We start from the raw sequence: 13,066 nt of genomic DNA on the forward strand, positions 1-13,066 counted from the left end.
CTTACCCTTCTATTTCCCTTTGAAAAATAATTCTGCTCTTAAAACTCTCCCTTCTGTTTGATTGTTTAAAATCAAAATGAATGTGTGTACTAGTGGACACAGACAGGGCTCCCTCACAGAGAAGCCCATGAAGTATCGGCTGGATGAGCAGACAGCAGGCTGGTTGAAATCTGCTGGCCGGGGTGGTGATCAGGAGTGCAACATCCAGCTGGAGGCCAGTGATCAGCAATTCCTGGTGAACATCTTCATTGATGATCTGGATGATGGGATATAGTGCTCAAGTTTAATGGAGCTGATGAGTTTACATTCCGACTGCAAGGAACATGTTTTCACATCTGAAGCAGGGGATGGGAAATCAGACTCACTGTGAACACCCAATGATTTCCAGAGCCTTTCCAGAGCATTTCATTCAAATCCGGGAATTTTGGATTAAAAAATCATGGTGCTCCTCCATTACTCTGGAAAGGGGACCCTGGTCTGTCAGGAGTGAGGACATTGCTGAATCTGAAAGCTGGAGAAGACAACAAGAAATGTGTGACCCTCCAGAGGATGCAAGCCCTGGATGAATTTGTCAAGAAGTTCACACCCAATGCCTTTTGTGTTTTACTGTTGTGTCTAAACATTTACTGTAGTTTTTCCCTTGTTTGTCCCCTGAAATTGTTTGATGAAAAATCCCCTTGATGTCTGTATCCTTAGACCCCACTCCCTGATTGGTCAAAGTTTGCTGCATTGCAGTATTTCCTTTTTTGGCCACCCTTTCCCTAAAATGGATAAACCCTACCCCTTTTTCCCTTATCTAGTTACACTTTGCATGCTGGGGTCCCATCTGGGGTGCCAAGAAGAGCTGTGCTTTGGGACCAATTACCTCTGAAGCTGCTTGTATGCCTTCATAGGCTGCTAAGATTTCCTTCTCCACAGGGGTGGAATTGGCCTCAGAACCTCTGTGGTTTCAGCTCCAGAAACCCAGTGGTCGCCCTCACGTCTCACCAGGCACCTTTGGCCAGAGGCTCCAGGAGGGACCTTTATCTGCAGCTGCAGAGTAGAGCACATTCTTTACCTCTGGTCCTGTCCTGACTGGTCCAAGAGCCACGGCATGTGCAATCTCTTGCTTGATCTGCCTGAAAGCTTGTTGTTGTTCAGGACCCCACTGGAAATTGTTCTTTTCACAGGTCACAAAGTAAAGAGGGCTCACCATCTGGCTGTACTCTGGGATGTGCATCCTCCAGAAGCCAATGGCTCCCAGAAAAGCTTGGGTTTCTTTCTTGTTTGTGGGTGGAGCCACTGCTACAATCTTGTTGATGACGTCTGTTGGTATCTGGTGTCGTCCATTTGCCATTTCAGCCCTAGGAACTGGATCTCTTGGGCAGGGCCCTTGACCTTACTCTTCTTGATGGCAAAACAGGCCTCGAGGAGAATCTGGATGATCTTCTGTCCTTTCTCAAAAACTTCTTCTGCTGTGTCCCCCCACACAATGATGCCATCGATGTACTGGATGTATGGATGGGGGTCACAGCATCTCGGTTCCTCCGATAGTGTTGCCTGTGCACAGTTGTCGGGGCTGTTGGCACTTCTTGTCCCCAAAGCTCCAGCGATTCCTTTCATACAACAAGGGGACCAATGCAGCACCACCTCTCCAATTTTAAGTAGCATTTTCGCTGCCTTCACCACTAGGATCATTGTCGTTGAACAATGCAGGGATGGGTTAGAGCTGATCTTGGAGTCTTTGCTACCAAACCTTGAAGGCCACCATTAAGGAAACTGGCTACTAGGCTGTGGATGTCGAAATTAAGGAAAGGAAGCAATTTGTTCCATCCATCTGAACGGTCCCTTACAGGATGTCCTAGGACAGGCACAAAACCAGCAAGAATCAGGAAGAAATTAGTAAAAAGGCCATTGTTATTATTTTTCTTTCTCCTTGTTCCTAAACAAAGCTATGTTTAGATAAACAAAATCCTTCTTGGCAGCTCTCCCGGTAGTGTCCCAAAGCAATGGTGGATGTTTACAAACAAACCTGCTCTTGGCAGCTTTCCCAGACAATGTTCCCACAACAAAACCAAAGGAACCAAAACAATCCCACTTCTGACACCAAAACCATCTGTAGCCGGTTGGAGTTGGCTTCCTGCCAAACCCCACAGACTACAGAAGATTACTACGTGTAAATTTAGGGTAGAACTTAGGTGGGAGGTTCCTGTGCCACAGAGCTCTTGCCCACAGTTTCTCTTGGAAAAGAATGGAGTTCCACAGCTCATTGCTTCCATTTCAATCTTTTTGGCCTTTGACCACTCTGGAAAATCTGTACCAACCTGATGAGCAGAAGTCTTGGGCTTTACCACAGGTGTCTGGGTGGTGTTCTGAGAGCCAGACTTCTGCTCAGTCCCAAACTGATGCCAAGAGGTCCCAGGCCAGGTGAATCCAGAAGTGGACTTGCAGCCAGAAGTCCGCTGACAGCGCTGCTTGGGACTGCAGATCTGCTTCTGTGGCGCTCCAAAAAGAGCTTGGTGTTGGCCTCTGCAAGTCTCTCAGTAGCTCTGAAACATTCCCAAGCACACACAGAGTCATCTCTGGCAGGAAGGCTTTTGCAAAGTTACCCTCCACAGCCTTGGCTACTACTCGACTTCTAAAAGCCAAGGGCATGAAGAGCGTCCAAAACAAGCACATCCTTTGATCTGAGCTTGTTCACAGGGCCTGTTTCTAAGAAATCACACCAAGTGCAAGGAGCAGCCAGTGTCACCTCCAGAAGAACTCTGGCCTACCCTGGCCTTCTCAAGGAAAGCTCAACCCTCAGACCCACTGCCAAAACAGAAGCCAAGAAAGAGCCGCCTTATTTTGGATTCACAGAATCCAACTCTCTTCTCCGAGAGGCCTCTCCTTATTCAAACAGGAAAGGGCACAAGATTCATCTTCTCTGTCACCCACGGGATGAGGAGAGGAGAGACTGGCAAAAAGACTGCCTGCTAAAACAACCTCAACTTGAAAAGACACCAAGAATGCCAGAGTGGTGCTGCTGTGGGGTTACTGCTGGAACTCTAAAGAGAAAGGAAGACAGGTCTGAGGAAGGGAAGGCTCTGAAGGAACTTTCCCCACAAAGATGCCACGTTTTGCTTTCACACCTGACGCTGGCCAGATGTAGAAAAGGGATTTCCAAGGAAAATGCAGGAGGAAAAAGGAGTCTGTTCTTACCAGTCCAAAAAAGCAGGGACTTACCTTTCCAGTTTCTTGGCGAGGCTTTTTCTGGTTTTGGCTTCCACCAGATACAGCTCTTTGTACTTGTCCACTTCTGCCTGGGTGGATTCTTTTTGAAAAGGTCTTTCTGCTTGGTTGCTTTTTGTCCTTCCCAGTGCACGTTCCAGATCTCTAATTCTGTCTTCTAATTGCTTTTTCAGTGAGTCCACATGACTGGCTCTGATTTCTTCTAAGGTGTCCTGGTGGGCTGCCTGTGCCTGAAGGAGACAATGCACCTTCAACCACCACAAGAAAAAGAGAGCTCTGCCCAGCACAAAATTGCACACACCCAGTTCCAAGGGCCCAGCCTTACTCAGAGAGGTGGCTCTGCCTCCTTACTCCCAGCAGCAACCAAGGCAGAACCCAGGAGCTACCAGGGCAAACAATTCTTTTCATTGGGAAAGAAGCCCAAATGAGCACTCTGCTTCAAAGCTACTAATGAAGAGACACTGGGTCTGTAGGACAGGGCATGTCCAAAAGGATTCTTCAAAGACAAGAAGAGCTTCCACATCCACCTCCACCCCCTCCCTGCCATCCCTGGAATTTCAGTGACTTCTTTTCTGAGCACTTTCACCCCCTACAAGGACACAGCAGCACCTGTAGGTCTGGCCATGACAGCTGCAAGTTGCCAAACCCATTCAAGGATGAGCAGTGAGAAGCAGAGCAGTGCACAGAGATCCCCCCAAGCACTGCAAAGTGGGAATCTGCCTTGGGCAGCCTTTGGATTCAGGGACCTGCCGCCACATTCCACACCCATGACAGCACTCCTGCCCAACCAGATTGCCTTCTGCCACTGCCTTCAGCAAAGACAGAAGCTAACCCACAGAATACAGGAGCAAAAGAAAAAGACCAAAACCATGGCCACAAGAGAAGTTTACATAGTGCCTGTGGACACTGGGGAGAAAGTCACTTACTTGCAAAAACTCATTGACTTCCTGGAGTTTTTGTCTTATTTCCTGGTCTGCTTGTTCTTCCACCTCTCTTTTACACTGTTCGAGTTGGCTGCGATCCACCACGTTGGTCTCCAAATGATGGTGGAGTTTTGCCAGCTCTTCTTGCAGCTGGCATTTGTCCATGGCCAGGTTCTCGCACTCCCCACGCAGGGCAGACAGCTCTTCTTGCCAAGCCTGATTTTTGGCTTCCAGCTGCGTGCACTGTTCACGTTCCCTGTCCAACTGCTGGGAAAGTTCAGCAACCTGCAGACAGAAAGAACAAAAAAGGAACTCAGCGTGGTGTAAAGGCAGTGAATTCTGGGAAAACCCCAAAAGGGGGTGCCCAGGGAGACTTTATTCATCATCTGTTGGCTCAGGACTAGACACAAAGTGCAACCAGGCTTTTCTTTTCCAGCAAGAACAGTTTTCCCATCATTTGTCATGGGATTCCTCAGCTTCCCAGCCTTTTGGAGTTCCTCATGCAAAAATGCTCCAAGCTTCTGGACTCCAAAGGAATGACTGCAAAGGCAGGAAGCCATTCTACAGGGATGCCTTCAAACCCAAGCGTGGCTCTGACAGACGCCGCTTCAGCAACGGATCCGAGTGACGAGTGGAGAAGGGATAAGAGGTTCTGTGCCACTGCTGCACAGGCACAGCAGCCTCAACAGCACTGCTGGGAACAGTCCTTCTGGCTCCCCGCCACAGGATGGGCTGAAACAGCTCCCCGTGAGCAAGAAGGGACAGATTTTCCCCTGGGAGGCCCCTGTCCTCCTTGGGCCCTGGGCAGCAACAACACTGTGGAGAAAAGCCAAACCTCAAGTGCCTCCTGCTCAGCTCGTGCCTGAGACAGGGCTCAGGGGCTGATGGTGCCCTGCCAGTGACAGCGCTGTTCCTCCCCTCTCTGCCAGGGCAGCAATTCATCTGTCACACCCAGAGGACGCTGTCACAGCCTCCCTCCAGCTGCAGCCAGGCCTGAGCTGGGCCCCACTGCTCTCAGCCCAGGGACGTGATGTCCTGCCAGGACGGCAGACCTGCCCATCCCTCAGGCCCAGCCGGGGGATCTGCACTCTTGGCTGACCCCACTCACTCTCAGGGGACCTGTTCTGCTCTTCTTGCTCAGGGCCTGTGGGACGGCTCCCTGGCCCCTCAGCTCACGCACCCTGCCAGGCTGGCTGCCACTCCTGGCTTGCCCCTCCTCTGCAGGACAGCCTGGCCTCCATCAGCCCTTACACCTACTGCTTTGCCCTTAACATTTGCATCTTTCCCCAGAAGGAGAACTACCTCTGGATTAGTTCAAGTCATCTCCCACTGGAACAGCAGGAGGAGCATTAAGAAAAGCCCATCACCTCCAAAATGCAGCCAAGCGAATAAAAACATCCACATGACAAGAAATAGAGGGAAAGCATCTCCCAGCTTTCAAAAGAAGGAACACCACAACCAAAGAGCCCTACCCAGAGCAAAGCTCACCTCTCTTTGGAATCTGTCAACTTCCTTGACCTTTTCAGAACATCTCCTCTTCATTTTTTCCAGCTGGGACTGACTTCCTTTCTCTTCATTAACCCGGAGTTTCCTCCTCTCTATCCTCAGAAGCTTTTCCAGCCTGCACAGCAAATTAGTCAAGAAAACCATGAAACACCGGAAGAACCAGCCTTTCCCCCACGGTCTCACAGAAACAGCACAGACAGCATCCAAGCCTAGAATGGCTTGGCTTGGCAGGGACCTTAAAGATCATCCAGTTCCAAGCCTCCTGCTCTGGGCAGGGACACCTTCCACCAGACCAGCTTGTTCACAACCCCATCCAACCTGGCCTTGAACACTTCCAGCCATGGGGCATCCACAGCTTCTCTGGGCAACCGGTTGCAGTTCCTCACCACCCTCACAGCAACCAATTTCTTCCCAGGATCAAATCTAAACCTACTCTCTTTCCCTTTGAAGCCATTCCCCCTTGTCCTCTCACTACCTGTTCTTTTAAATGCACTCTCCTCATCCTTCTTGTGGGCTCCCTTCACACCCCAAAAGGCCACAATTAGGTCACCCCAAAGCCTTCTCTTTGCCAGGCTGAAGGGTTGCAATTGTCCCAGCCTTTCCTCCTAGCAGAGGTGCTCCATCTTTCCAAGCACCTTGGTGGCCTCCTCTGGGCTCAGTCCAACAGCTGGAGGTCCTTGCTGTGCTGAGGAGCCCAGAGCTGGATGCAGCACTCCAGCTGGGCTCTCCCAAGGGCAGAGCAGAGGCAGAATGCCCTCCCTCCACCCGCTGGCCACGCTGCCTTGGACGCAGCCCAGGACACAATTGGCTCTCTGGGCTGCGAGCGCACATCGCCGGCTCATGTCCGGCCTCTCCTCCAGCCCAAGGGCTTCTCGGCAGGGCTGCTCTGCCCCTCTTCATCCCCCAGCCTGCACTGATACAGGGGCTGCCCTGAGCCACGGCCAGCAGCTTGCACTGGCTCTTGTTAAACCATCAGCAGATTGCCATGGGCCCACTTCTCCAGCTTGTCCTGGGCCCTCTGGATGGCATCAGCTGTGTCAAACACACCCCTCAGCTTGGTGGCAGCTGCAAATTTGCTGAGGGCGCACTCCAGCCCTTCCTCTGGATCATTAGTGAAGAGATTAAAGAACACTGGGCCCAGTCCAGACCCCTGAGGGACACCACTCGGCACTGATGGCCCTCAGCACTCTGAGCCATTGATCACCACCTCTGCATGTCACTGTTCACCCAATTTCTTATCCATCTAACAGTCCACACATCCAGTCCATCTCTCTCCACTTTGGAGAGAAGGATGTTGTGGGGGACTGTGTCAAAGGCTTTCCAGAATGACAGGGAGATGACATGGGTAGCCCTTGTCCACTGAGGCAGTCACTCCATCTTAGAAGGCCACCAGGTCGGTCAAGCAGCACTTGCCCTTGGCGAAGCTGTGCTGGTGCTTCCAATCACCTCCCTGTCATCCACGTGCCTTGACAGAGCTTCTAGAAGGATCTTTTCCATCACCTCCCCAGGCACAGAGGGCAGGCTGACAGGTTGGCAGTTCCCAGGGCCCTCCTTTCTACCCCTTTCAAAGATGGGCACAGTGGGGTTCCCTTTTTCCCCTCGCCTGGGACTTCCCCTCACTGCCACGACCTTTCAAATATCAAGGAGAGGGTCTTGGCAACTCCATCAGACCCTGTTGGCCAATGGAGGGCAATAATGCTGGCCAGATGGAGAAGATGGATTTCCAAGGAAAATGCAGGAAGAAAAAGGAGTCTCTCATTTCCACTCCAAACAAGCACGGACTTACCTTTCCAGTTTCTTGGCAAGGCATCTTCTGGTTTTCACTTCCTCCACATACAGCTCTTTGTACCTTTCCATCTCTACCTGCGTTGCTTCTTTACGAGAAGCTCTCTCTTGTTGGGTGTTTTTGACCCTCTCCAATTCCCTTTCCAGATCTCTAATCCTTTCTTCCAACTGAATTCTCACGGATTCACAATGACTGTCTCTGGTTCGTCCTAGTGGGGCCTGGTGGGCTGCCTGTGCCTGAAGGAGACAGTGCACCTTCAACCACCACAAGAAAAAGAGAGCTCTGCCCAGCACAAAATTGCACACACCCAGTTCCAAGGGCCCAGCCTTACTCAGAGAGGCGGCTCTGCCTCCTCACTCCCAGCAGCAATCAAGGCACAACCCAGGAGCTACCAGGGCAAACAATTCTTTGCAGTGGGAAAGAAGCCCAAATGAGCACTCTGCTTCAAAGCTCCTAATGAAGAGCCTGTGGACACTGGGGAGAAATTCACTTACTTGCAAAACGAGGCTGACCTCTTGTAGCTTTGGACTTCTTTCCTGGTCAGCTCCTTCTGCCACCTCTCCTGTACACTGTTCTCTTTGGCTGCAATCCAGCACCAAAGTCTCCAAATGATGGTGGAGTTTTGTCATCTCTTCTTGCAGCTGACATTTGCTCTTCTCCAGTTGTTCACACTTCCCAAGCAGAGTGGACAGCTCTTCTTGCAAAGCCTGGTTTGGGGCCTCGAGCTGCATGCCTGTTCCAGGCTCCATGTCCAGCTGCTGGGAAAGTTCACCACCCTGTGCACAGAAAAAAAAAGAAAAGGAAACTCAGCATGGTCTAAAGGCAGTGAATTCTGGGAAAACCTCTCAAGGGGGTGGCCATGGCAACTGTATTTATCATCTACTGGAAACCAGCCTAGAAAACACTTGAAAGATTCCCCGACAGAAAGAAGAAACTTTACACCTACTTAAGAATTTGGGAGACACTTCTGGCAACAATACTTCTGGGTCCCTTGGAGCTCATGATGAAACTCCTCATTTAGAATCTAAGAATTCCTCCAGTGTCCAGCACACCAAATACCCTCAGGGCTTTTGTAGCAGCTGGGGAAAGGACCAGGCTGCTTTCTGAGCAGCCTCTGCTGAGGAGAAGGCAGAAACTGAGCTCCCCAGGCTCTCCAGGAAAACTTCATCTGACAATTGCCCCACAGAAATAGGCACCTAGGCTCAAGAGTCACAAAAAGGCAAATTTAGGACCAGCTTACTGAGGCAGAGGCTTGCAGGGCTCTCGGAAGGGCTTCAACGCTCTCGCTTGGCTGCTGGACAGTGCCTTCCAATCTGCTGTTCTCACTGGCAAAGCTTAAGAAGAAATACAGCTCTTATTACCAGAAAACCCAATGCCAGACAAACTGTGCTAAGGAACAGAAGCCACAGCAGAAGTGTCCTTCAAAATCCCACTGACTCTCCCCCTGTTTCCACCCAATCCCCAAAGCCACAGACCCCTCGCTTCACTGGGTTACTCTCTTACTGTTGCGCGTCTTCTTCCAGGAGGTCCTGCAGTTCCTGGGAGGAAGTTATTGCCTCTCCTTTCTTGGCATCCAAGGCAGTCTTCAAGTCAGGAACACAACGCTCAGACTGAAGATGCTTTTCTTCCTCCTCCTGCAGCTGTAAAACCACGGGAAGAATCCACAGTTGTCAGGGGAGCTTTTCCAGAGAGGAGCCAGCTGCTGCTGAAGAACTCAGGTGCTGCATGTCTGTGTGCATCCCCTCTGCCCAAAGAACTGCAATCCATTCAAGTCCCTTCAAAGCTTCACTTCTACTCCCCAAGGAACACAATGAACACTGTTTTGTCCGTTTTCAGGATGGATAGGAAGCAACAGGCACCCCCAGGTTTCTCCCTGTGGGGACAGGCTTTCCATACCTCCGGCTCAGCCCTGTCCAGCTCCTCCTGCAAGCGCAGATTATCTTCCTCCAGGTGAGCCCCATGGCTTCCAGGAACCACAAGAGCACTCCTAAAGCATGCAAAATTTCATCGGAAACATGTCTGACCCTGCATCAGTTTTCCCCTGCCTGCTCCCAAAACAGCTCTTCCCCCCTTTCCTACAAGCTCCGGGAAAGCAAAGCCAAGTCCATGGAAGCATTGGAGAATTTCTCTTCCAAGGGGCCTCCCTAAAGCAGCCTCAACTACCAGCTCAGGCCGTGCTGTTCAGGGCTCCTTGCACTGCTCTTCAAAGTCCCCCCAGATGCGGCTGCACAAACTCCCAGGGCAAGCCCTTCGACCCCCTGACCATCTCCATGGCAGGAAGTTTTCTCCTTCTGTGCTCGGAGCCCCTCGTGTCCCCTGGGACAGTGTTGCTTCTCTTTCCCCCAACGCTTCCCTTCAGAGCACTGAACGCCCCAACTCTGCCGTGCCTTAAACCCCCCTGGCCTGCAGAGCAGCCCCGCTGCTGAGCTACTGGCAAGTTTCCCCGGGGCTCTGGCTCTGGGTGTGGGGAGGGCACCACAGACAAGGCTTTCTTGCAGACCTCAGCGGGCAAAGGACGAGAGCCCCTGAGGTACGAGAGCAGCCAAGGGCAGACCTGCATTCACCAGTCCCATGGGGAACTGCTTCCACGGGGCTGCTCCTTCTTTTTCCCAGCTCATTGCCACGCCCCTCGTCTGGGTCACACTTGCAGACTACCCAGAACACCCGGGGGCTGTGTTGACAAAGCCCTCACCTTTCCCCCTGGGCTTGAGCAGGCCTGTCAGCTGCTTTGTTCACAAGGCACTCCAGAATCTCCTCGTGCTGTTGCAAGGCTGCAAGTTTCAAGGGGGTAAATCCCCACTAAAAGGAGGAAGAATCCCCATTAGAAAGACACAGACAAGCTCTGCAGCTGTTGGAAAGAGCAGCTTTAGCCACGTGCCAAGGTTACCTGGTTCTGAGCATCACTGTTGGCATGATGCTCCAGTAACAGCCCTGCTACAGCTGTGTTTTTAGAGAGCACAGCCAGGTGAAGGGCAGTGTTGCCGTCAGCGTCTGCCAGATTGGGGTCGGCACCGTGTTCCAGCAGAACAGCAACACATTCTTCCTGCTCCTGCTGGACTGCCTGGCAACAACACACCAAAAGGGAAAGGCTTCCAACTTTTCATCCCCCTCTGTCACAACTCCCTCAGCTCCTGAATGCTGCCATAGAAGACCATCTTCAAAGATCAGCTAACAGAGGCTGTGCCATGCCCATTGCAATAGGCGTGTTTCTATGGCCCCGCCCTGCAAGGAATCCTGCCAGACACCTCCCCTTTAACACCCCAGCACTGAGCCCCACCTCCAAGCTCAGAAGGCATTCCACACACCTTCATCAGGGCCGTTCTCTTGAAGCTGTCAGCGAGGTTGGGCTGGCTGTTCTTTCTTAGCAGATATCTGACGACATCTGCATGGCCATTGGCTGAAGCCAGATGCAGAGGTGTCCTAAAAATTAAACGGACGCTCTTAACCCAGACAGACAAAGGACGAGCCCAAGCTGTGTCTCTACCCAGCACCCTGGGGACCCTGCCCGGACTCTGCTCCTGCTGCTGCTGCTGCTGCTGCTGCAACCCTGCCCTGATGAGCCAGAGGGCAGAAGAGAACAGGTGAGGGCTGAGCAGCTGCAGAACAGCCCTGCAGAGAGAGCACGACCAAGGGGCAGGTGGGCAACACGCGTTTGCAACAGCGCTGGAGCCCGGCCGGCAGCTCCGAGCAGTGAAAAGCTCAAGAGTTCCCTGTCCCAGCTGACAGGGCAAATGTCACTTTTCAAGCCTTGTCCTTAAGAGAGGGCTGCCGAGGACTACTGCAGCTTGGCTCAGGAGCAGCCAAGGTGTGCCATCAGCGTGGCCCAGAACTCACCGCATCTCCAGGTCTGGCCTGTCGATGCCGACTACCTTGACGTACCAGCGCCAGCGCCTCAGCCAGCCCAGGTCACCGCGGGCGGCCGCGCGGTGCAGCCTGCCCAGCCCCTGCTCCCGGAGCTGGGAGGCGCTGCTGGAGCTGGTGGCAGCCCAGGGCTGCCCACTGGGGCTGCTGGAGGGCGACTGCCGTCGCTTCTTGCTCAGAAGCCACGGCATGGCCCTGCTTGGAGCTCCCAGCAGCAGGAAGGGCAAGAAGGCCCCGGCGGGCTGCCAGGAGCCAAGTGGGGATGAGGAATGGGACGGGGCGAGGTTTAGGGGGAGGGTGACAAAGGGGACGAGAATAAGGACGGGCACAGGGTATGAAGCACAAGGCAGACGAGGTCGCCCTGCGCAGTGGTCGTGGCCTGCAGCTGCCAAGACGGTGATGCAGGCGTGCAATGCTCCCCGAGCGGGATGTGCTGCTGCTCCCCGAGAGGCTACAGCAGCTCTGGGCGCCAGCTGCGGGCACCAACAAAGCCTTGCCCGACTGGCGCCTGTGGCGTCACAATGGCTGGTGGAAGGCTCAGCACGTCAGCGTGGGGTGTGACAGAGGCCACGGGGCAGGGTGGGGCCGGGCGGGACAGGGCAGGGCGGGGCAGGTGTGAGGGCGGCCCTGCTGGGCCTTGTGGGAAGGAGGCGGCCTGGGCCTTGTGAGGGCGGCCGGCAGGAGTGGGCACTGCCCCGCCTCAGGGCGCCCCGGGGCAGGGCCCGGGACGCTCCCACTGGGCTGGAGGCTGCGGTAGGCGCTGGAGCAGCTCCCGCATCACCCGCTCTGGCTTTTTGCTTCAGCCTGGAGCCGGGCTGCCTCTGGACACACTGCCATCAAATGAGGCTCAGGACGAAGTGGGGCCACCACAGCTCTCAAGAAATGCCCACCCAGCGCTCCAAGCCCGCCAGGCCAGAGTTCCAGGACAATTCCCCAACTCCTTTGTCTTGTCCCTCTTGAAGAGCAGACACCTCACCCCCCTTCCCCTCACAACTGCTCTCTCCTGCTGCTTTGCCAGATGCCAACAGTGAATTTCTGCTCTGCTGCTCCACCAGCCAACGGGCAGCACACAGCAGGGCAGGAAGAAACTTTCAAACACATCTTGTCCCACTTTGTCCCAATGACAACACCAAGTGAAGGCCCAGAGGTTCTGCACCAGCTTTCTCAGGGGAGGGACGCTACAATGCACCGCAAGCAGGCTGAAGAAATTTCCCTTTTTCTTTGTGGATCTATCAGGGTTGTGTTAGATGTTGATACTTTTGGTCTGTCTTTGGCCCAGCCACCTGGGACAGTCTCTCCTTTTCCTGCCCAGTTAGGAGAAAACAAGCACTGAGAAACGGGAACTTGGACCTTGAAGGAGGCGTTTTGTACAAACTACAATTAATTGGTGTCTTCTTATTGGCTGATGGCCTTCCAAGGGCATTTGAAGAAGAAAGTGAAGAGGAGGGTGATGAAGTACGCCCCCAGACTCATTTAGAAAAGACTCCCTGAAGTACAGTGTGCAAGTGGGGGGGGAATTCCAAAGGACACACGCATGCGCAGAAGGGGCAGCGCTTCCAGAACGCTGGCAGGGACTGAAGGCCTCTGGCTGGGTGGTGCTGGCCACACCTGCCCAGGCAGACCTCACCAATTAATTGGGTAAAAAGCTGATGGCTCGTGCTCGGCAGACACAAGCTTCACCTGAAAGGACAACGTTGCCTGTTGCGGGGACGCTGCGATCTTGTGAGCCTGCCGACTGTCCCAGAGTGCAGCTTCTGCTCTGGGCAATTCTGGGCATTCT

At 53.2% G+C, this 13,066-nt stretch overlaps 1 protein-coding gene and 3 long non-coding RNA genes across 4 annotated transcripts in view; 1 reads left to right on the forward strand and 3 right to left on the reverse strand.

Moving 5' to 3' along the window:
• Positions 1–13,066, forward strand: part of LOC135404839 (POTE ankyrin domain family member B-like) — a 199,655-nt gene that overhangs the window by 92,175 nt on the left and 94,414 nt on the right. The window lies entirely within an intron of this gene.
• Positions 39–970, reverse strand: LOC135404368 (uncharacterized). Its single transcript, XR_010425635.1, has 3 exons — positions 866–970; positions 366–511; positions 39–256 (listed from the first exon to the last, which is right to left on the reverse strand). It is a non-coding gene; the product is annotated as an uncharacterized LOC135404368 (long non-coding RNA).
• Positions 1,563–3,365, reverse strand: LOC135404369 (uncharacterized). The gene is made up of 3 exons (XR_010425636.1): positions 3,205–3,365; positions 2,304–2,528; positions 1,563–1,840 (listed from the first exon to the last, which is right to left on the reverse strand). It is a non-coding gene; the product is annotated as an uncharacterized LOC135404369 (long non-coding RNA).
• LOC135405740 (uncharacterized) lies at positions 7,498–8,892 on the reverse strand. Its single transcript, XR_010425990.1, has 3 exons — positions 8,666–8,892; positions 7,920–8,201; positions 7,498–7,661 (listed from the first exon to the last, which is right to left on the reverse strand). It is a non-coding gene; the product is annotated as an uncharacterized LOC135405740 (long non-coding RNA).

Source organism: Pseudopipra pipra, chromosome W, assembly GCF_036250125.1.
Source record: "Pseudopipra pipra isolate bDixPip1 chromosome W, bDixPip1.hap1, whole genome shotgun sequence".
NCBI lineage: Eukaryota > Metazoa > Chordata > Aves > Passeriformes > Pipridae > Pseudopipra > Pseudopipra pipra.